Here is a 23,672-nt window from a genome sequence, read left to right as displayed (position 1 = left end):
CACTCTTGGCACTATGGATTTCGGAATATTGAATGCTCTAACGACTTACGAAATTGCATCTAGCTCCAATCGCTTTTAAAGTGTGTTAATTCGCATCGTGCGGGTGTAATCATGCTGGGAACCTTTCAACGGGAATCAACTGAGTACAAATGACAACTGTCCTTCTATACGTTGTGTAAGCGATACTACCGGCACGTGTACATGTGCACATCGCCATCTCACGACTTTTTTCGCCTAAATTAATGCTACTCTAGGTGCAATTTTGTTATAGCATGTTATTCCAGCAGCAGTCAGAGAATGATTGTTTCTCCACAAACTTTCTTCTCAGTTCCCAACTGCAGATATATCGCCCCCCTACATATTGGATTGTCGATGTTATGATGTATGTGGCTCACACCAGTGAACGGCATTTTGTGCGGCGGCAGGGAGTGACGGTAGGCCACCGTGTGACGTATGTGGCGACGGCGGCCCTGGCGCCGTCCCAGGATCAACAGCCGGTCAGCCGCCGGCAGGGTGCAGCCACCAGTTACGTCTTCCACTGCCCACTACCAGCCTGGCCAGCAGTCACTGCCAATCTCCTGTATTTTCACCCTCGTGTATGCGACACCCCAATCACGATCTCGTTTATTATTTGTGCATACAAGGAAACCTAGACGTAGAATTCCAGGTCAGAAAAAGTATTACTGAGCACCATTCTAAACGCTGGTTGAGAATGCTGGACTCTGGATGCGGTTCTGTGACCGCGTGAAATTACAAGCGCATTAGTACAGCCTCTGCATGACTATGTCCTGCAAACTTGTCATTAAATCACTGCTGTACTCGAAACATCGTTGGCACCACTTTGAATATAATATTTTGGGTATTAGGCCGCGCCATTATAACACACTAACACAGCTAAATAGCCGGCGTTTCAACCGATGTACTGCGTTGCTCTTCAATGCAGTTCCTTAAAGATAGGCGCAGTTAATTGGTTGAAACGTGGGCAAATTTAGCCGCTTTAATGTCTTATTATAACGTAGACTAATACCCAAACTTTATTTTATTCGAAATGAAAATTGAAGTGGAAATGTACGAATTTAAATTATTGGCACCATCTCATTCGAGCGCAAAAATAAATTTATGAGGAGTAATAAAACGAATATTGACTTGCACAAAGAGCGATGCGAATGAAATGTGGAGTCTGCTTAGTAGTGCCTTGGACCAAGATTTAGCTATGAGTGAAGTGAATAGTTAGAAGTTGGATCTAGGTACATGTACCACATTCAGTGGGAAAATGCAAATAGAGTCCACAGGGGTAGGCCCAACGGCGGATACACATTGTTTTTCGCTGAGAATCAGAGTTCAGCTGCTCGCGACAAATTGCAGTTTTTCTCTGTCTGTCCAGCCGCCCCCCCCCCCCTCCCCCCACGCCAGTGAAAGTGAAGACACCGAAAACATCAAAGTTAACAAATGACTGCATGTTAATTTGACATCTGAGCATATAACTTTGTTGCAAAAAATCTAGAACACTGAAGGCAGTGCCAGAAAAAAAGAATTTGTGGGATACTATCACACGGGAACACTCCCATGGAACTGGCAAGGCAGTACAGCGTTACACTGCTTAATAAACTGTTCACTAATAAAGTCAACTTAAATAGAAAATCGATCTGATGCGAACTGTAAATAGTCCAATTAAACTTAATGAGCGGGAAGAGGTTTTATTGTTACTGGTCTCCCAGGAAGTAAAACCTGCTTTTAGAAAGGTTCTACGAACTATTTCTGTTGATGTCATGCACGTATCAAATGCTGCTAAAGAATGCGATAAAAATTAAGATCAGAGGGCAAGGTCATACGCAGGTACGTGTACAGTTGTTGCTCCTATGATAACAAAATCGGCAACCTCAACATACATTCGACTTGGAGTGAGAACCCTTGCAACATAGGAAACTGAAGAAATGAAAATTGTCTTTAATGCAAATTCAGAAACTTTTATTGCTGAAACAACTTGGATGACAGATCATTCAAACAGAAAATGAAAAGAAAAAACTCGAAAAATTACAGAGGAAAAATCTACGAATTATTAGTATGAAACATACATGTCGTGTGTTAAACGTTTCCTATTATTGTATTTTTCCCAAGCCTTTATTTTTTTATCTAAAACCAATAAATAGAAATACGTTTGTACAGTGTTCTTAGTCTCTTGTAATTACATTACTTTCAATTATGATTAAACTGCTTAGGTTCCTATATTTTGCTTGTCAAATCTGAATAGTACACTGTTAAACCAAGCAAAAACATCTACATAAATTCGAACATCTGCTGCCAATTCAGTTCACTAGGAACCTTGCTTCCAACTGCTTTCCAGTTGTCTGCTTTTAGCCTCGTCTTCATCACGACTATCACTTTTGCTGACGTCTTTTTTTTTTTCTTTTCTTACACAAACAACTGACCAAAACCTCCCTTCACCATGGCACTTTCTCTGTCGTAAACCAAACTGAATCGTTGCCGAGCAGCACTGCTTGCTGGCTTAAGTGGAGTTACTGACCACGAATGTACTCCATGGCCTGAATCCATAAGTACACAAATCTCCTCGTTTTCTAATTGGGCTACGTCTTCATATTCTAGCAACATGCAAGCTAAAAGACCATTCTGCACATACGTTCGTAAATTTCTGTCCAGTAATTAGGGTTGCCGGCACATTACTGGAGGCATAACTTTTGCTACTGATGTATTCATTACGACGTAATGGTGATTTTCTAATTTCTACTTCGGTGCAATTCAAAACCCCTACAACGGTTGGCAGTCGAAATATTTTTCCCATTATAGCTTAGCCTATTAATTACCTGAATTGTATACGGGAATCAAATCCAGCCGTGAGCTTCCAAAAATATCGGATCAGAAACATACATACTGGAATCCAGGGACGCCCACACAATGAAGGATTTCCATCCGTTTTCGGCAAGTCAAGAGCCCTCCAAGTGTTTCATCACTTACCAGCATAAATTCCGTAGTTAGAAAATCCATATTTTCAGTTTCAAATCGTAACGTACGGTATGCGCAATGAGTCGGTCGATTTTTCCCCTTCGCTGATGCAGGTTTCAACCCTCTGCCGCAGGAGGCGCCGAATCGTAGATAATACGGCAGAGTGCAACGTTAACAATATCGGTTCATGAGAAACAGCGTGCTGTAATCGAGTTTTCTAATAGCGGGAAACGTTCCTCCAATTGAAATCCGTCAGAGAATAAAAGTTGTGTACGGTGAGCGCTGCGCTTGACATCTGCAACAATCGGGACGACTTGGCTTCATTGTCATCCGTCATCCTCCATCAGTCCAGACTTGGCACCCCCCGATTTTCACCTGTTTTCAAAGCTTAAGGAGCACCTCCGAGGACATCACATTGACAGTGACAAAGTGGTACAAGCAGAGGAGATGGCGGGGCACCATAGATAAAATCTTGCATTGTAATGTGACGGTATCAACTAACTGGCTTCTGTAAGTGTGGACTCGCTCTGCCCTTGCCACAGATTATGAAATTCTTCTGAGTATGTGATTGCATTGTCAATGTGTCAAATTCTCCGACTTTTCGGTCACTGTTGCAAAATGGCTTTCCCTATGGCCTGTATGCCGCAAAGCACTCCGAGGAAGGCCATTTGCAACAGTGGGCGAAACACTGGAGAATTTTGCACATTGACGATGCGATCACATACTAAAAAGAATTTCATAAACTGATTTCTCGTGTTCGTCGTCAGCATGACTATGTTAAAAAATAAATTTGCAGACATAACGAATAAAGATGTAGTATGGTAATCAAGTTTGTTTAATTGAAAAAGCTTTAGAGTTTTCATATAAAAAATTGGGAGCCATTACTTTTTAGCATGTCCTCCTAAAATATGTTTCGTTGATCGTGTTCCACAACTGTTATACATCGTAGAAATGACATTGTGTAACACCTTAAACAGCTTCAGGTCTTCATTTCTGCAAAACTATTAGAGTTCAACATTAATTTTACGATTCGGTAGCCTGATATTCCATGTAAATACCTACCAGAAATTCTCCAGAACTACATGAATGGGAACAAAAACGTGAAACTACTGACAGACCTGGAGAAAGATTAGGGCATAATGTCTCGTAGGACTACATTGTTAGAGACGAAGCAGTAATGAAGATTATTTTATCAACAGCAATGGTGGTTGAGCTTTATTGCTAGAGATTAAATTCTCCGGACAAGACTATAGGAATCAGTCTTTTTTTAACTTTGCAAACCCAATCTACTGTCACCCCTCACCCCTCCGCGCCCCATCCGCCATCTTCTGCTGCAGTAACACGACTAGATATTTATAATTTTGTTTAATCGGCTGCATTGTGAATCCTGCTGCTTTAGTGGACAAAACAACAATCTCGTAAGGTACCACATTTTTCTGAGTAGTCTGTTTAAGCCCTATTTACTGTTAGGTGCACTTCCTTATATTCCGTACTTTACAGCTTCTTATTTCAGTATTATCCACATATATATGGTATACAATTGTAGTGCATTAGCCGTCCATTTGTTTGCTCGTCGTCGGGTGCTACACCTAAATCCTAACTATATTTTTATAGTAGAAGGAAAGTCGAAAATTAAACAGTAATGGTTCAAGACAATAATTATTATGTATGGCTTATAATGGCTCGGAAGCTACTTCTGAAGTCAGTTGCCTTATTGGACTTAATATTTAGAATAACCGGTTTTAACTTTAATAAATTGCAGTAATGCACAGGAAAGAGTAGCATAGAGAGCTGCGTCAAGTCAGTTCTTGGATTGAAGCCCACAACAACAACATACTCATACGTTGTATGGCTGTGGCTACATTATACCGACGTTGAGATTGTCCCAGTTAAGTATCATTCACGTATGAAACAGACAAAAAATAGCTGAACGTAGCTTCATGCATTCTAATATAGGATAGTAGAAGACGGGTTAAAAATTAGACGGCTTCGGTGGAGGATGAAATGCGTCAGACCGTTGCTGGACTGGCACGTCCCATATGTGATCCTGTTTAATTCATCTCAGTCTGAGTCATTCTCCTGCCAATTAATCAATCTGTTATGACGATTACGGCTAATTACACTGTCCAAATATTCCCTCATATCTATTGGTAATTTTCGTTACATGGTTCTGTAGGTCATGATGAGCCGAGAGGAAAGCAGAGATCTAGGGAAGTGACTTAGACACCCGTTGTCCTCCTAGGGGAGCGCGGATCAGCTTTCCATAGAATATAATGGCCGAGGCTACGCGTCGAGACTGGACGCCGAAAGCAGTCACGGACCAAGTATTGTCAGGTCATGTTCCGCAACCTTTTCTACTAGCCGTGCCTTGCGCAGTATGGGGCCACAGTATTAACTTAAGTTGTATAATGAGCACTGACGAAAACCTAGACCGGTGACGAATACTGCCGTTTTAAAAGCCTTCCGGTCAATCTAAAGAATGCTTTTTCTCCAACTACGTGCTTCCTAGAAGACAGTGGAGTGGGAGGCTGTTAGTAGGTATAGATTCTAGTTGTCAAATGGGAATTGACGCACCTGTGTTTACTTAGAAATTGCTTATCTTTTTATAGGGCGTTGTACTGACATCTCGGCACCACTTTCCCTGGAAGTCAGCATCACGTCTAAAAACTAGAGGGAACAGATTTCATTAGGTGATTTAAAAAGTGGGAGAGCAGTGTATAGTCTGTGGTAAAGACTTAAATGAGGAGAAAGAAATTTCCACTTAATTTTTTTATGAGCGACATACGTGCGAAGGCATCCAATTGACTATTGTTATAAAACTTGTACAAGGTTGGGGGAGGGGTGATTCGTGAAGAATGTTATCACTGTCAAGCGTTTAGTGTAGCTTTTTCATTAGCAAACGGAAATTTCACGGACTTTGCGGGAACAGAGGCTTTATTTCAGAGAACATTCGAGGTAGAGTACATTAGAGTTCAGGTCTCGGCGGAGTACTTTGTTGTTTTAGACACAGTTGTGTACTATCAGTTTCGGGAGACAGTCTGGGGCGGAGCAATGCCTGGGACTTTGGTTGGAAAACAGACTTTACAAAATGGTTCATATGGCTCTGAGCACTATTCGACTTAACTTCTGAGGTCATCAGTCGCCCAGAACTTACAACTAATTAAACCTATTTAACCTAAGGGCATCACACACATCCATGCCCGAGGCAGGATTCGGACCTGCGATCGTAGCGGTCGCTCGGTTACAGACTGTAGCGCCTAGAACCGCACGGCCACTCCGGCCGGCCAGACTTTACATTGATGACAACGTTGCAGCAATGATGTGTCAGAGCGAGCACATCTCTTGCAGCCTCCCATTTTTTAGTAATGAGGCAATGGAGAGAACTTCCAACATAGGTGAGTGCGCAATGAAAGACATTAACTGTCTGTAGGAAAATTGATTCAGCTGATTAGTCTGAACGAATTCCATACTTGTTCTTTAGCAACTGAAGGCTCACTCATGACCAGGATGGATGTCTTGTTTCCGTGTGGTAGACATACATTCTTCTGGCTAACTCAGAGCACTCACAGTGCCTCACTGTGGATTTGTTCTATTGTTGATGACATATGAGATGACGGTCATTCCATTCACTTACTGCATGTGGACATGGCCAAATTATTGAAATTTTAGTTTAGACTTGTTCTGTGTTAACTTTCATGTCCTCTGAACTTCGTCTCTATCTTAATATTCTTCTATCATTAATCAATGTTCACATGGGTGAGAACAGAGAATATGACAATAAATTGTGGTTAACCAGAACCAGTCTTTCATTTAATTACTTTAATGATCTCTTGTGTTAAATTTTTCGAGAGCCAACAACCAGGACTCACTTGCTAGAGCCACACTTTCTCCCATCCCATTCTGTGTGTGATAGTTGTAATTGGCATCTGAGCCTGTGGTGAGCTACCCGAGTTTCTCGAGGTCCAACCGAAGCGCGTTATTGCGAAAGCCAAAATGATACGTTGAGAGCTAAGTTGGCGTCTCACAAAGGGCACTTTTTGTGTACAACTTATAGATACCAACTCAGACAGGTATCGCCTTACAATCTACACCTACTTTCAATCAACATTCCTTGAACCTAATATCTAGCTTTCGGTGTATCTGAATGAGGCACCACAATTTTTGCGTGCAGACAATTACTACTTTACTGGAGGAATTAACACATACTTAGTTTGGAAATGTACTTTCAGTGAATGCTTCACGTACAGTCCAAGGGCAGACTACAAAACAGAAAGTACTCGTTGACAATCTATCCGTAAATGCAATCGAGCTTTCATCCGTAGAGCGACCTGAACTTCCAGCCCATAAAGGTACAGCGCCTGAATAACGAAAGTGCACCACCCTCCAAGCTGTTATCGACTTCTCGTTAGTTAATCTGGAAATGACAACGTAATTTTTTCAGTGCTTGGATACACCGTCTGCTGTATCTGTAGATAGGCTGGTAATGTCCGATACCGGTAATTTCTTACTGAAATGGTGTGTGATTTTGCTGTAAAGTAAATTGGTTTCTATATAAGCGTTGAATGTTTGTGTGTTTTGATATAACATTCCTTCATCCAACCTTGTTAAAAGAGCAGTTGAAGGCGACCTACGCTGATTTTCTATTTAGTCTGCGAGAAAACATCGCCCAGGTTCTTGTGCTCCTCTATGCAGAACAATTCCTGTGGCGTGGTAATGTAAGGACGAGCGCGGTAGTACAGAGACGAGAGCAGTGCTCCAGATCCTGATGACCGGTATCACTACGGCTGTTGCCTGAAAATCGGTTCCCATGGTTTCGAGAGAAAATTACGCATACTCTGGGATCTCTTGAGGGACGACCTCTCTCTCAGGGACGTTGGAGATGATGGTACCGGTTGTCGAATGGCGCTTTCACTTTCTTGTACCTTTGGGTGATGTGAGCGATCAAGAAGGCAAGCACTGTTTGACCTTCGTCTGGCGGTGGTCCTCACCTCAATGGTTTACATTGTCTCTAGCACTCAGTGAGTGGAGTGTCTAGCATTGCCTCCGGATCATGATAATTATCCAGTTTCCGTGTAATAGTAAGGGGCTTCCCACCAGAGGAACCCCCAATTCCTGTACCCTATCGTGATGATCAGGATGAAAAGGAGTGTGATGGTTGCTTCTAGCAGTGCAGGCTTCAGGTGGTGAAAATATAGGACCGTGTGTGATTGGAGCTTTGGAGGGGTAGTTTCTAGTATATTATGTTTACGTTTCGTGATTTGTGACGCTACAATCTTAGTCCACCATTGCGTAAAAAATTCAGAAGTACCATGCGTGCAAAATTAACGTGTTGTCGGCCTTCTATTTTTCTAGCTGCACTACCAATAATATTAAGACCGTTTTAGTGTTCCCACTCCTTGCTGCTGTTCCTAGGGTAAGCAGTTATACAAATTATATTCCGAAGAGTATATGATTATTTTGCACTACTGCAAAAGATAGTACTCCTTTTTAGGGGGTTTCCAGTTCACCCAAGATTTATTGTTGCAACAGTGCATATAGAGTAGATGAAATGATTACATTTACAGATCAATAAAACACGTGGTTTTGAGATATAAGGTATCGACTCATGCCGGTTTCCGAGTTAGTAAGTGATGTAGCCTCCATGGGTGGCATTGCAAGGACTGACTCTCTGGCACCCAGTCGATCTTAGAGATGGCGAATTCTGTATTGATATTTATGCTACGCCTGTTCTCGTAGTTCTGTAAGGGTTGTTGGTAGATGATTCGCACTAATCATTTCTCTTCCTATCGTATCCCACTCGTGCTCAATTGGAGACAATTCCACAGATCGTGATGGTCAGGGAAGTTGCTGCATGTCTTGCAGAGTACGCTGAGTTTCAAGGGCAGTTCGTGGGCGAGCATCATCCTGCTAGCCAAAACAGTGGGTCTAGAAACATTCTACACGTACGCAAGTGTGCACACCCATAGTCCCATTGCTAATAAACGGTTCGCAACAATTCACATTGAGACGTCTCGGCTCACAAACCCTCTTTATTGTACTGTGATAGCTGCACGATCTGCCACTGCTGCCTTTACAGTACGACGATCCTGGTAGGCGACTGTTCTGTTGACGCCCAAAACCTCGTCTAGGTTACTGTGACCAATGACAGCAGCATTGCTGCATAACTTGCGCAGCAGGTCCTACTTGTGTGACAATTCTTCAAAAGGCCATCACTTCATTTCCTCCAGAAACGCCAAAGATGAACGACAGTTTCACACCACGCCATAAGGCCTTTGGTGGGGCCAGTGTGTCTTGGACGAGTGCGCTCTACGAGACAGCGCTCGCCGGCTTTACGTCGTAGCCTGCCCGGGTAGCCGAGCGGTTCTAGGCGCTTCAGTCTGGAACCACGCGACCGCTCCGGTCACAGGTTCGAATCCTGCCTCGGGCATGGATGTGTGTGATGTCCTTAGGTTAGTTATGTTTAAGTAGTTCTAAGTTCTAGCGGACTGATGGCCTCAGATGTTAAGTCCCATAGTGCTCAGAGCCATTTGAACCATTTTTTTACGTCGTATGCGCAAACAACCATCACTTACGTGCATCAGAATCTCACTTCGTCGCTGAAGACCACGGCGTGAAATTCCATCTTCCAAGCGATCCTCTGACTACTCCAGTCTAGCGGAAAACGCCGATGCTGTGTCGTGACTGGAAGACGGGTTAGAAGTGAGCACACCCGTAGTCCCATTGCTAATAAACGATTCGCAACAATTCATATTGAGACGTCTGAGCTCACAAACCCTCTTGATTGTACTGTGATAGCTGCACGATCTGCCACTGGTGCCCTTACAATACGACGATCCTGGTAGTCAACTGTGCTGCTGGACGCCCAAAAACTCGCCTAAGGTCCCGTGACCAATGATACCAGCGTTTCTGCACAACTGGCGCAGCAGGTCCAACTTGTGTGGCAATTCTAATTCTTCAAAAGGGCCATCCCCGCATTCAGAAAGCCATAATTTGGTCACTTTGAATCTCGTTCATTTAGCTGAGGGAAGCACGAGTGTGTCTCCGTGGCGTGGTTGCTGCTTGTTTCACACGTTTTCATCATACTAAGGCTTGTGGCTATGAGCGTTTCCTATTAAAGAATAGACAAGCTGGCGTTCTGCTAGATATGCCACTTCGTTGGTGGACGACGTTGAAATCTTTGCCATAAAACTACTATCCCCAGGTAGCCATCATCGATTCGAAATCGATGTTGTCTCTCGAGAAGAAGAAATTTTTTGCCGTATTATAATTTCATAAGCATTTTGTGTTCATTTAGAACAATACCTTAATCATTGATACTACACTGAAGCGCCAAAGAAACGGGAATAGGCATGCGTATACAGAGATATTAAACAGGCAGAATACGGCCCTGTGGACGGCAATGCCTACACTGTCCGGCGAAGATATGCGATCGGTTACTGCTGCTACAATGGCAGGTTATCAAGATTTAAGTTAGTCTGAATGTGGTGCTATAATCGGCGCACGAGCGAAAGGACAAAGCATCTCCAAGGTAGCGATGAAGTGGGTATATTCCCGAACGACCATTTCACTTGTGTACCGTGAATATCAGGAATCCAGTTAAATACACTACTGGCCATTAAATTTGCTACACCGACAGGAAGAGGATGCCCCCAGGAGCTCAGCATTCATTCGCTGAGTACGGGCTTGGCGACCCCGGGGTCCTGAGCTGGGGACTGGTCAGCGCCGCCAGTCTCCTGACACCGTAACCCCCGGACATGCTTCAGCGACCACCGTATGGCGTGGCGGTGGAATGTTGTGTGCAGCGGGGAATGGTAATCTTGGCTTGACCGCCTGGATTGCGAGGAAGGCCAACCTCTATATAAAAAAACAAAAACCTCAATCTTACGGTGTGCTCCGCGCCTATGAGATGTATGGCTGTTGGGGTGGAACTGTCGCAAGCGGGCGACCTCTGGGGCACCTGCCGCACCCCAGTTGTATAAGGCTTACTCAGGCACGCGGGGCTCTGTCTGAGCGGACCTTTAGTTCCCTAGCTGCTCGTGGGACCGCAATGGACTCTTCGACCTCTACATTTCCCCCTACCAGTGGCTTGGGTGGGCCACTGGTAGGAAAACACACCCCATCGAAAAAGCGACTTCGTGCTGCAAGTCCTCCAGTGCCTGATGTTGCTAGAGATTTATCAGACGGTCGTAACAGATCACATGCTGATAATCAGAATGTGTTTTTGATTATGAAACGGAAGGAGGGTAGATTTGAGAGGGTTTTTCCCGTTTACATCCACAAGGCTCTTGAGGGAATTGCAGGTACACTGAAATCTGTTAAGCGACTGCGCAATGGGACTCTGTTAGTTGAAACTTCTAGTTCCCGTCAAGTCGCTGCCCTTCGGAAAGCAAATTGTCTCCGAGAGTGCGCTATCGAGACCGAGCTCCACGTTAAACTCTAGTAAGGGTGTTGTGACATGTAGGGATTTGGTGGATATCCCCACAGACGAGTTAAAATCTGAGTGGGCTGACGATGGTATTGTTTAGGTACAGCATTTTATGAAACGAGTCGATGGGAGCCTAGTCAAATCCGACTCATTTATTCTCACGTTCAGTTGCCCGAGAATCCCAGAGCATCTTAAAGCGGGGTTCTTACGTTTTCCAGTACGGCCATATTTCCCCAACCCAATGCGCTGTTTTAAATGTCAGCGCTTTGGGCACACTACGTTGGGGTGCAATGGGATAGCCACTTGTGGTAAATGTGGTCAGCCTGCCCATGAAGGAGCCGATTGTTCATCGCCTTTGAAGTCCGTGAATTGCTCTGGGAGTCACCCAGTCTGGAGCCGGATCTGCCCCATCTACCTCGAAGAACGAAAGATACAGGAGATTAAAACATCTAAGCGCATCCCCTATGGTGAGGCCAAGAAGCTCTTTAAGGCCATGCAACCTCCTGTGTTTACGACATCTTTCGCTTAGGCTCTGATACAACCGGTACAAATGGCCACTGCTGTTACGCAAACGGAGGTTGCTAGTGTTAGCACCAATACCTGCGTTTGCCAGTGCACTTGTGCTGCTGCGGTTGTTTTGAAACGTGCGGCTCTCCCTGCAACGTCGGACAAGGCCGTGGTTGCTGACATTGGGGTACTTCCTGCCTCTCCTCATATGGCGCCTTCTGCCCAGGCGAGTAAAGCTCCACCTGTTGACATGGCTCTGCATTCTAAGCCCCCCAAGACAAAGACGCTGAAGGTGAAGGTTTTGTCACCTGAGGAGACTAGTCAGGGTCGGTCCGATGACGAAGCCATCGTACTGTGACATTTGCCGTGGGTGGTCATCGGAGCTGATGGACATTGATGTCGACCGGGGGCGATCTTCTCGCCCCAGGAATAAATCTGCCAGTTCGGGCTCTCCTCCAAAGCTCAGAAGCAGGGTGAAAGTTCAGCCACCCTGATCACTGGCTCCCATATTACAGTGGAACCTGAATGGGTTCAGGACGCATGTGGCCGAATTACAACTCCTTGTACGAGAGTGCCTTTGTGCTTATGTCTCCAGGAGACACATTTTCGGGCCACTGATACTCTTTCTTTACGGGGCTATACCATATATCGAAAAGATGATCTGACGGGGGAAAGGTCGAAGGGTGGTTTTGCGGTCTTTGTCCGTGATATGCACCACTAATCTGAGCTCCCTCTCGTTACAGACTTGCAAGCAGTTGCAGTTAACCTTCTTGTGGGTCTGAGGCTCACAGTCTGTTCAGTTTATTTACCGCCTCAGGATGCAATAGACTCTGAGGCTCTCACAGACCTTATTAACCAACTCCCCCGCCCATTTCTTCTTGTACGGGTCTTCAGTGCTCATAATGTCTTATGGGGCTCTTCGACTACTTGCCCCAGGGGTCGCATTCTGGAAAGCGTCATGATGTCTGAAGAACTGTGCATCCTCAAGTCTGGTGCTCCCACTCATTTCTGTACTGCTTCTGGGTCGTCATCAGCTATTGAACTTTCCTTTTGCTCTCCAGCACTCGTGGATTCTGCTCTGTGGGAGGTTGCTGCTGACCTCCATTATAGTGAGAACTTCCCCTTTTGGATTCGCCTCCTGGATGAGGGTGTGGCATTACCAGTGCACCTCTGCAGAGCTGACTGGACACTTTTCAGCCAATTGGCTGTTTTGGAACACCGTGCCAGTGTCCACGAATGGGCAGACCTTGTTACATCCGTGATCTCCCATGCTGCTGAATTGTCAATCCCACGGTCATCCGGTCATCCCAAGAGGCGTCCTTTCCCTTGGTGGACCACTGAGTGCCGCTCAGCCATCCGAGCCCGCCGTACAGCTCAGCGCCGCTTCAAGTGCCGTGCCTTAGCTGACAATCTTGCGGCCTTTCGGGTGGCAAGGGCCAAAGCGCGGCGAGTGCTTAAGGAGAGCAAACGACAGTCATGGCAATCGTTCTTGAACTCGATCTCCCGCTCCACTAGTTCTAGGAAAGTATAGGAAGCCATCAAGAGGATTTCCGGGAAATTCAGCCAACTACCTGTCACGGCATTGCTGCATCAGGGATGTCTCCTCACGGCGCCGAGCGACATTGCCCAGACACAGGTCATGCATTTTGCGAAATCTACCGCCACTATTAACTGTGATCCAGATTTCTGCCGCTACCGCACTGCCATCGAGAGGGGTCACTTGGACTTCCGGTCTCCAAATTCTGAACCCTACTACCGGCCCTTCACAATGTGGGAACTGGATTCGGCACTATCTTTGGCTCGTGATACTGCGCCTGGTTATGATCAAATCCGGTACAGCATGCTGCGGCACTTGTTGCTGCCATCCAAGGAAGTTCTACTGAGTTGTTTTAATATTATATGGTTATCCGGCACGTACCCTGACACTTGGAGGGAGGCGATTTTGATTTCCCTCCACAAACTGGGGAAGGGCCGAACGCATCCCAGTAGTTATCGAAGTATTGCCTTGACGAGCTGTGTCGGGAAGACGTTGGAACGCATGGTCAACCGTCGCCTGGTTTGGCTGCTCGAGACCAGGCAGCTCCTTAGCCCCTCTCAGTGTGGCTTTCGGAGATGTCGTTCAACTATAGACAATTTGACCCTGCTTGAGGCGGCCATCCAGCAGGCCTTCCTACGTAACCAGCATATTCTAGGTGTTTTCTTTGACATTAATAAGGCGTATGACACTACTTGGCGCCGCCTTATCCTCAATCAACTCAATCAGTGGGGCTTTCGTGGCCGTCTCCCCATCTACATTCGGTCCTTTCTTTCCCACCGCCTCTTTCGATATCGGGTTGGTGATGTGCTATCTGATGTGTACGTACAGGAGAATGGTGTTCCTCAGGGAAGCGTTTTAAGTGTCACCCTCTTTGCCGTCGCCACTAACAGGATCACGTCCACTATCCGGAGTCCTGCCCAATGCTCCTCGTTTGTGGATGATTTTGCTGTTTTCTGTTCTTCCTCCAGTCTTGTCACTGCTAGTCGGCAGTTGCAGCTTACGATAAAGCGATTAGAGGCATGTACTGCGAAGACGGGTTTTACCTTTTCCGCAGACAAATGCGTGTGTGTTCATTTTAATCGTTCTCGACGTCTTTTTACCTCCCCTGAATTGCGTCTGAGGGACACCCTTCTTCCTTTTACAGACACTGTGAGGTTCCTGGGCCTCACCTTTGATTACAAGTTGTCGTGGTTGCCTCACCCTAAAGACCTCAAGGCGCGGGCCCTGAAGGCACTGAATATTTTGAAGTGTCTGTGCCACCGGTCCTGAGGAGCAGATCGGGCGCGTCTGCTGCAGTTTTATAGGGCTTTTGTCCGATCGCGTCTTGACTATGGTTGCACCGTGTATGGGCCAGCAAGGCCTTCGTATCTGAAGATTCTTGACGCAGTACACCATGAGGGTATCAGGCTGGCCACTGGTGCCTTCCGTACCAGTCCCATCCCCAGCCTGTGTGCTGAGGCAGGGGAACCGCCGCTCGCCATCCGGCGGAAACTCCTCATGGTGCGACGGGTGTGTCAATTCCTTGCCTGTCCTACCTCCCCTGCGTACCCTGTCGTTGCCCGACCGAACGTCTCTTTTCCAGTCGCCCCAGGGCAACGAGACCATTTGGGATTCGTGCCAAGCATTTGCGTGAGTCCCTTGGTGTGGAGCGTGTGGCCCCCCAACGACAACGTTTTACTCGCCTGGCTCCCTGGTTGCTCCAGAGGCCCCGCGTCCTATTCGACTTGTCGGAGTGCCGGAGGAGCAGCACTCCTGCGTTTGTTTTTACCTCCTTATTTTCCGATATTTTACACCAGCATCCCGACCAGGTACGAGTATTCATGGATGGCTATAAACAGAGGGACTCTGTTGGTTGTGCTATTGTTTTCCCTGATCGAGTCGTCAAGTTACGGCTTCCTGCGGCGTTTACCATCTTTGATGCCGAATTGTTTGCGATCTTGCGGGCATTGGAGCAGATGAGATGTGTTCCCAGTCTTAAGTTCCTCATCTGTTCTGACTCCCAGAGTGCCCTTCAGACCATGCAACACTTGTACCCAGCGGATACGGTCGTCCAGAACATCCATGATGCCACCTGCAACGGCAGGGGAAGGAGGTTTCTTTCTGCTGGGTGCCAGGGTACGTGGGTATTAGGGGAAACGAACTGGCGGATGTGGCTGCCAAAGATGCATGTTCCCTCCCTCACGTTGCTGAATATGCCGTCCTCCTCCATGCTGTTCCCTTCGTCCTGAGTTTTCGTGTTATGCGTCAATGGGAAGAGGAGTGGCTGGCAGTCAGTGAAAATAAGCTGCGTCTGGTCAAGGCCACCACGCGGCCATGGCGTACGTCCTACCAGTCATGCAGGCGGGATGAGGTTCTCCTGACTCGGGCACAGTCCCTTAACGCATGGTTTTTTACTCCTGCGGGAGGACCCCCCAATCAGCAGTGCTTGTGGCGTCCAGATTACTGTCCGCCACATTCTACTTGACTGTCTTTTATTCTCTGACCAGAGGGCGGTGGTTTCTTTGCCACCGGATTTGCGCTCTATTTTGCAAGACGACGCAACGACTGTGGTTAAGGTCTTACGATTTTGTGTCCTGTCCAATTTGTTGTCTCTGATTTTAGGGAGAGGGTTTTAATGTGCTGCTGGGTGACTGGTTCACTCATGTTTTACGTAAGACGTCCGCCAGTCACGATTACCTTCTTGTTTCCTTTCGGTTTCTGTTCTCTTTTCCTTGTGTTTCCTTTCCTTTTTTAGTGCGTTCCTTCTCCTGTTGTTTTGCTTCTGTATGTGAGGATTTGGAACTGCGTCAGGTCTGTGTCTTTTAGCTGTTCTCCTCGTTCGCTGTTCGTGTTAGTCCCTTCCCTGCATGTGTTCCTGTTTTTATGCGTTTAGGCGCTGATGACCACGCTGTTTAATGCCCGTAAACCTCAAACACACACACAGGAAGAAGATGCTGTGATACGCAAATGCTTAGCTTTTCCGAGCATTCATACAAGGTTGGCGCCGGTGGCGTCACCTAAAACGGGCTGACAACCGATTTCTCATACACAAACAGTAGTTGACGGCGTTGCCTGGTGAAACGTTGATGTGATGCCTCGTGTAAGGAGGAGAAATGAGTACCATCACGTTTCCGACTTTGATAAAGGTCGGATTGTAGCCATCGCCATTGTGCGACATTGCTGCTGGCGTTGGTCGAGATCCAATGACTGTTAGCAGAATATGGATTCGGTGGCTTCAGGAGGGTAATACGGAACGTCTTGCTGGATCCCAACGGCCTCGTATCACTAGCAGTAAAGAAGACAATCTTATCCGCAAGGCTGTAACGGATCGTGCAGCCACGTTTTGATCCATGCGTCAACAGATGGCGACGTTTTCAAGACAACAACCATCTGCACGAACAGTTCGAAGACGTTTTCAGCATCATGAACTATCAGCTCGGAGACCATGGCTGCGGATACCCTTGTCGCTGCATCAAAGGACAGGAGCGAATCTGGGTGCACGAATCTGGGTGCACGAATGGCAAAACGTCATTTTTTCGGACGAATCCAGGTTCTGTTTACGGCATGATGATGGTCACATTCGTGTTTGGCAACATCGTGGTGAACGCACATTGCAAGCGTGTATTCGTCATCACCATACTGGCGTATCACCCGGCGTGATGGTATGGGGTGCCATTGGTTACACGCCTCGGTCACCTCTTGTTCGCATTGAGGGCACTTTGAACAGTGTACGTTACATTTCAGATTCGTTACGATCCGTGGCTCTACCCTTCATTCGATCCCTGCGAAACCCTACATTTCAGCAGGATAATGCACGACCGCATGTTGCAGGTCCTGTATGGGCCTTTCTGGATAAAGAAAATGTTCGACTGCTGCACTGGCCAGCACATTCTCCAGATCTCTCACCAACTGATAACATCTGGTCGATGGTGTCCGAGCAGCTGGCTCGTCACAATACGCCAGTCACTACTCTTGATGAACTGTAGTACAGTGTTTAAGCTGCATGGGCAGCTGTACCTGTACACGCCATTCAAGCTCTGTTTGACTCAATGTCCAGGCGTATCAAGGCCGTTATTACGGCCAGAGGTGGTTCTTCTGGGTACTGATTTCTCAGGATCTATGCACCCAAATTGCATGAAAATGTAATCACATGTCAGTTCTAGTATAATATATTGGTCCAATGAATACCCATTTATCACCTGCATTTCGTCTTGGTGTAGCAATTTTAATGGCCAGTAGTGTATCAAATCTCCGACATCGCTGTGGAAAAAGCGGGACCAACGACGACTGAAGGCAATCGCTCAACGTGAAAGAATTGCAGCTCTTCCGTAAATTAATGCGGATTTCATTGCTGGGTGATCAACAAGTGTCAGCGTGCGAACCATTCAATGAAACATCATCGATATGGGCTTTCGGAGACCAAGACCCACTTCCGTCCTCTTAATGACTGCATGACACAATTCTTTACGCCTCGTCTGAGCTCCTCAACACCGACAGTGGACTGTTGATGACTGGAAGACGTTGCCTGGTCGGACGAGTCTCGTTTCAAATTGTTTGTAGCGGATGTACGTGTACTTGTATGGAAACAACCTCACGAATCCACGGAACCTGCATGTCAGTAGGGGATTGTGCAAGGTGGTAGAGGCTCAGTAATGGTGTGAGGCGTGTGCAGTCGGAGTGATATGGGACTACTGATACGTCCAGATACGACACTGACTGGTGACGCGTACGTAGGCATCCTGTCTGATCACCTGCATTCATTCATGTCGATTGTGCATTCCGAAGGACTTGAGCAATTCCAGCAGGACAATGCGGCACCCCACACATCCAGACTGTGTGGCTACAGACTGGCTAAAGGAACACTCTTCAGAGTTTAAGTACTTCCACTAGCCACCAACCTCCCCAGACATGAACGTTATTGAGCGTATCTGGGATGCCATGCAACGTGCTGTTCAGAAGAGATCCCCACCCCTCGAACTCTTACGGATTTAAAGACAGCCCTGAAGGATTCATGTTGTCACTTTCCTGCAGCACTGCTTGAGACATTAGTCGAGTCCATGCCAAGTCGTTTTGCGGAACTTTTGCTTCCTCACGGGGCCACTACATGATATTAGGCAGATGTATCAGTTTCTTTGGCTCTTTAGTGTAATGATCATTACTTAAGGATGTCTCTAATGAAGTGGAAAGAATGTCAGCATTCGTGAAATGTTGTAATGTGTAACGTATTCGTGTGTATATTCGGAGCGACAGTTAACTGGGGCATTATACTCGCATTTTCTTTTGGCGAAATTTCGAACTTGGATCTTTTTGATTTACTTCAAAGACTTTTCTTTATTTCTTCTTTTTTGTGATTACAACTGTCATAAGTCGTCAGACGGAACAAGCATATATTCCATTACTTATTCTGATTTTAAATAAATGGTACTTTAAAAATACCCACTGGGCAGCCTTCTTTGGTTGGCGTTGCTCCATAGATGTTGAATAATGTCAGCATTTCTTCATTTGTTGATACGACCGAAACCGATTCTGGAATGTATCTCTTTTATGTATACCAATACGTTGGCCTCCACTTTAGTTTGAGAATGGAATGGGCCTAAAATAAGGTGCATGATGTTATTGTGATGAAAATGTACCTGGAATTTTGAGAGGATATTGTAAGTCCACTGTCAACTATTATAGTATTCACAAGACCGTCGATGGTCAGTACTTTATGGCTTTCAACCTAGCATTGTTGGTTGTACATGATGTTATGTAGGTAGATGGGAATTTTGATACAGCATCGACAATGGTCAGGTACGTGTGCTTGAAGAAGCGACTAGCAGTCGCAATAGATACTTTCCCATGACGAACCTTGGACGGACGATTGCGCGCAGTACTTCAGGCTGTTGTGTTACGTGACGCTTGGTGCGCTAGAGGAGATAGTGCACCTCGGATTCGATATTCCTGGCAGTGGCAGGGCATTTGCATGACAGCGGGCAAGTTGTTTGGTACCGCAAATGCCCTTGTGAAGTTGATGTAAAATCAGCAGAACTTTTGGACTGCAGCGCTCTAAACACCACAATACCAATGTCCACTTTGTACTAATATGAATAACAACCTGAAGCGTCTAAAAAGGATGTGTGAAGAACGAATGTGAAGGCGTCCATTACGGTATACGTGCTGGTCACGCTATACGTTATATTTATAGAACTGTCAGCGAAAGAGGATCATCCTTTGTTGCTTTGGCAATGGCGGCAGTTGCAAGGAGAAAATTTTCGAGAGTCAGTAGGATTGCTTTTGCAAGTGGAGCCACCAGACCTGTTCGCTATCAGATGGTTATTCGGCCCACATAGAAGGCGTGATAATGCGTCTACATCTTCACAAATCATAGTACGCGACAGTGAATATCATAATGGTAGTTGCTTAAATATGACACTCAGTGTAGTAATCTCTTTGCCGTCCCCTTAGGCAGGAGAATGTGTGGACCACAAATCGCCACAAAAGTTTTGTACCTTGTGATCTATGTTGAAATGGAAGCTAAGATAGATTAAAGACTTATTTTCAATCTGAAGATCACCATTTACATTTTTTTGCAAGGTGACGTGCTCATCTTCAGATTTCTTTTAAAATTTTAATATTAAGCAACAGCTTTAGAATATGACAGTGAAACATTGTTCGTTATAACTGATGCCATGTCTTAGGAAATGTGGCCCTTCTGTTGTAATAAATTAACACCGTTTGTATCACAACTTTCTGTTTACAGACTACAGGTTTCAATCTCCGTTGCAGATCTTCAGGCCTGACGTCTCGAAGTGCAGTTTGTCAACAGCTGTGTAAAACTCAGAACTGTTGACAACTGTACTTTTCGGCGATAGACCTGAAGATAACCTGCAACGCTGATTGAAACCGGTAGTCGATAAACAATACGTCGTGGACAAAGACAGTGTTTGCTTATTTATTAAATACAGCTCAATAAAGGTCTTCTGGGTTTGGGACCGCATTGTGAACTATAAAAGTCCGACGTTTCGGAGACTGTTGCAAGACGCCTTCCTCAGGGTGTATTACAAACAGCTGAATAGGCGCTGGTTCGATTACTTATATACTATATTGGATATGGACGGTAAGGAGGAAGGGTGTTAGGTGTTCTTTTATTGGTCTTTGCATTGCATGTTGTGATTGGCGGAAAGAAGCGTTTTCCATCGGACTTTCCTTTACTGCTTGCCATTGGGGAAATCGGCGAATACGAAATTGAGAGGCTACTGTAGCGTAACGCTGTTTGCTAACTGCGTAGTATCGACCAGGGGGCGTCAGCGTGCTGTGTATCCTCCGCCGCTGTGGCCTACCACGCACTTCTTGCGTTGCGAAAGCTGTCCTTCCGCAAAGCTGTCACTGCTGGTAGCCGAGACGCTGGGAGTCGGTACCTGCCATCTCTGTTCATATTGTAGGGTCACTTGGCTATTTCTATAGCCTCTCTGATCTTCCTTCTCAAACTTAACGGGTATTTCGCCAGTTCACGGGCCTCTCGGAATTCAATCTTCAACCTGCACTGTTCCTGGTGTTCCACCATCGCTGATTTGTTGTATTGTTTGAGACTATATACCTTTCGTGTTCAGATAACCTTGTGCTTATTGGTCGCCCAGTCCCTCCAACATACACCAGTCCACACTCTCACCCCATTTCATAAACTCTGGCGGCATGAAACTTGTCAATTGTATCTTTCGTTGAGCCCAAAATCGGCTTAATACCTGCCCGACGGAGAATTTTGCCAAGAAGTTCAGTAACGCTTTGTACGTATGGTAGCAGGACGGTGTTCCATGCTTCGTTCTGCATTTCGCTATTGCCCTCCTCCTTTGCCGCCATAGTTTTATGTGTCATTTTCGTATCGTAGCCATTAGCTCCTAAACTGGACCTGAGGTACTGTAGTTTAGCTTCGAGATTGTGTTCATCGCTGATCCTCTAGGCTCTGTTAGTTAAAGTATGCAGGGCTGGTTTCCTTTCGTAGGATGGTTGTGGGAGGATGCTTGCAGGTACGTGTCCGTTTTGGTGGGCTTTCTATAAACTCTGTGTGCAATCTGCCCATTCGGCTTACGGTAAACTTCCATGCCGAGGAAAGGCAATACCCCGTTCTTTTCTATCTCCGTGGTAAAGTGTGTGCTGTGCTGCTGGTTAAGGTGCTGGTGGAAGTTGTGAAGCTCTTCTTCTCCGTGTGGCCAGATGACGAAGGTGTCGTCGATGTATCGTAGCCTGCACTCAGGGCCTATGGTGCGAACTGTAGTGCTGTTTCTTCGAACGCTTGCATGAGAATGTCTGCAGTGACAGGCGATAGAGGGGAACTCATAGCTGCACCGTCAGTCTGCCTCGTTCTAGATCTATGAATACACTCCTGGAAATTGAAATAAGAACACCGTGAATTCATTGTCCCAGGAAGGGGAAACTTTATTGACACATTCCTGGGGTCAGATACATCACATGATCACACTGACACAACCACAGGCACATAGACACAGGCAACAGAGCATGCACAATGTCGGCACTAGTACAGTGTATATCCACCTTTCGCAGCAATGCAGGCTGCTATTCTCCCATGGAGACGATCGTAGAGATGCTGGATGTAGTCCTGTGGAACGGCTTGCCATGCCATTTCTACCTGGCGCCTCAGTTGGACCAGCGTTCGTGCTGGACGTGCAGACCGCGTGAGACGCCGCTTCATCCAGTCCCAAACATGCTCAATGGGGGACAAATCCGGAGGTCGTGCTGGCCAGGTTTGTTGACTTACACCTTCTAGAGCACGTTGGGTGGCACGGGATACGTGCGGACGTGCATTGTCCTGTTGGAACAGCAAGTTCCCTTGCCGGTCTAGGAATGGAAGAACGATGGGTTCGATGACGGTTTGGATGTACCGTGCACTATTCAGTGTCCCCTCGACGATCACCAGAGGTGTACGGCCAGTGTAGGAGATCGCTCCCCACACCATGATGCCGGGTGTTGGCCCTGTGTGCCTCGGTCGTATGCAGTCCTGATTGTGGCGCTCACCTGCACGGCGCCAAACACGCATACCACCATCATTGGCACCAAGGCAGAAGCGACTCTCATCGCTGAAGACGACACGTCTCCATTCGTCCCTCCATTCACGCCTGTCGCGACACCACTGGAGGCGGGCAGCACGATGTTGGGGCGTGAGCGGAAGACGGCCTAACAGTGTGGGGGACCGTAGCCCAACTTCATGGATACGGTTGCGAATGGTCCTCGCCGATACCCCAGGAGCAACAGTGTCCCTAATTTGCTGGGAAGTGGCGGTGCGGTCCCCTACGGCACTGCGTAGGATCCTACGGTCTTGGCGTGCATCCGTGCGTTGCTGCGGTCCGGTCGCAGGTCGACGGGCACGTGCACCTTCCGCCGACCACTGGCGACAACATCGATGTACTGTGGAGACCTCACGCCCCACGTGTTGAGCAATTCGGCGGTACGTCCACCCGGCCTCCCGCATGCCCACTAAACGCCCTCGCTCAAAGTCCGTCAACTGCACATACGGTTCACGTCCACGCTGTCACGGCATGCTACCAGTGTTAAAGACTGCGATGGAGCTCTGTATGCCACGGCAAACTGGCTGACACTGACGGCGGCGGTGCACAAATGCTGCGCAGCTAGCGCCATTCGACAGCCAACACCGCGGTTCCTGGTGTGTCCGCTGTGCCGTGCGTGTGATCATTGCTTGTACAGCACTCTCGCAGTGTCCGGAGCAAGTATGGTGGGTCTGACACACCGGTGTCAATGTGTTCTTTTTTCCATTTCCAGGAGTGTAGTTTTGGAAGTGAATGCGACTGTGTGGTCGACGCTATCAGTGGTGTTCTGTTAAGAACGGGACCGATTCCGTAGTGTACAGCAGGGCTACAAAGGGTGAAAGATACTAACCCCGCAGCAGGTAGAAGCTTTGTTTTTAGCACACCTCGCAAAAGAATCTGCTATTCGTCGAAGTAGATTTAGTGGGTGCGATATTAGGGATGATTTTACCATAGTATTCAAACTTCCCTTAAGAGTGCTACAGCTCGGAATGGGTGGTATATAAGTCATTGTTGCCTATGAAGGTGAAATGGATTTCTGTTGGCATAATGATATCTTTGCGAGGAAGTGAGCTAGATATTCAATGCAGCCTTGTAGATTAAGGCGCCAGACAGTACGAGGAAACATGACAGGTTCAATTGGCTCTGAGCAATATGGAACTTAACATCTGAGGTCATCAAGTCCCCTAGACTTAGAACTACTTAAACCTAACTAACATAAGGA

Source organism: Schistocerca gregaria, chromosome 1, assembly GCF_023897955.1.
Source record: "Schistocerca gregaria isolate iqSchGreg1 chromosome 1, iqSchGreg1.2, whole genome shotgun sequence".
Lineage (NCBI taxonomy): Eukaryota > Metazoa > Arthropoda > Insecta > Orthoptera > Acrididae > Schistocerca > Schistocerca gregaria.
Note: the sequence above shows the minus strand (reverse complement) of the source record.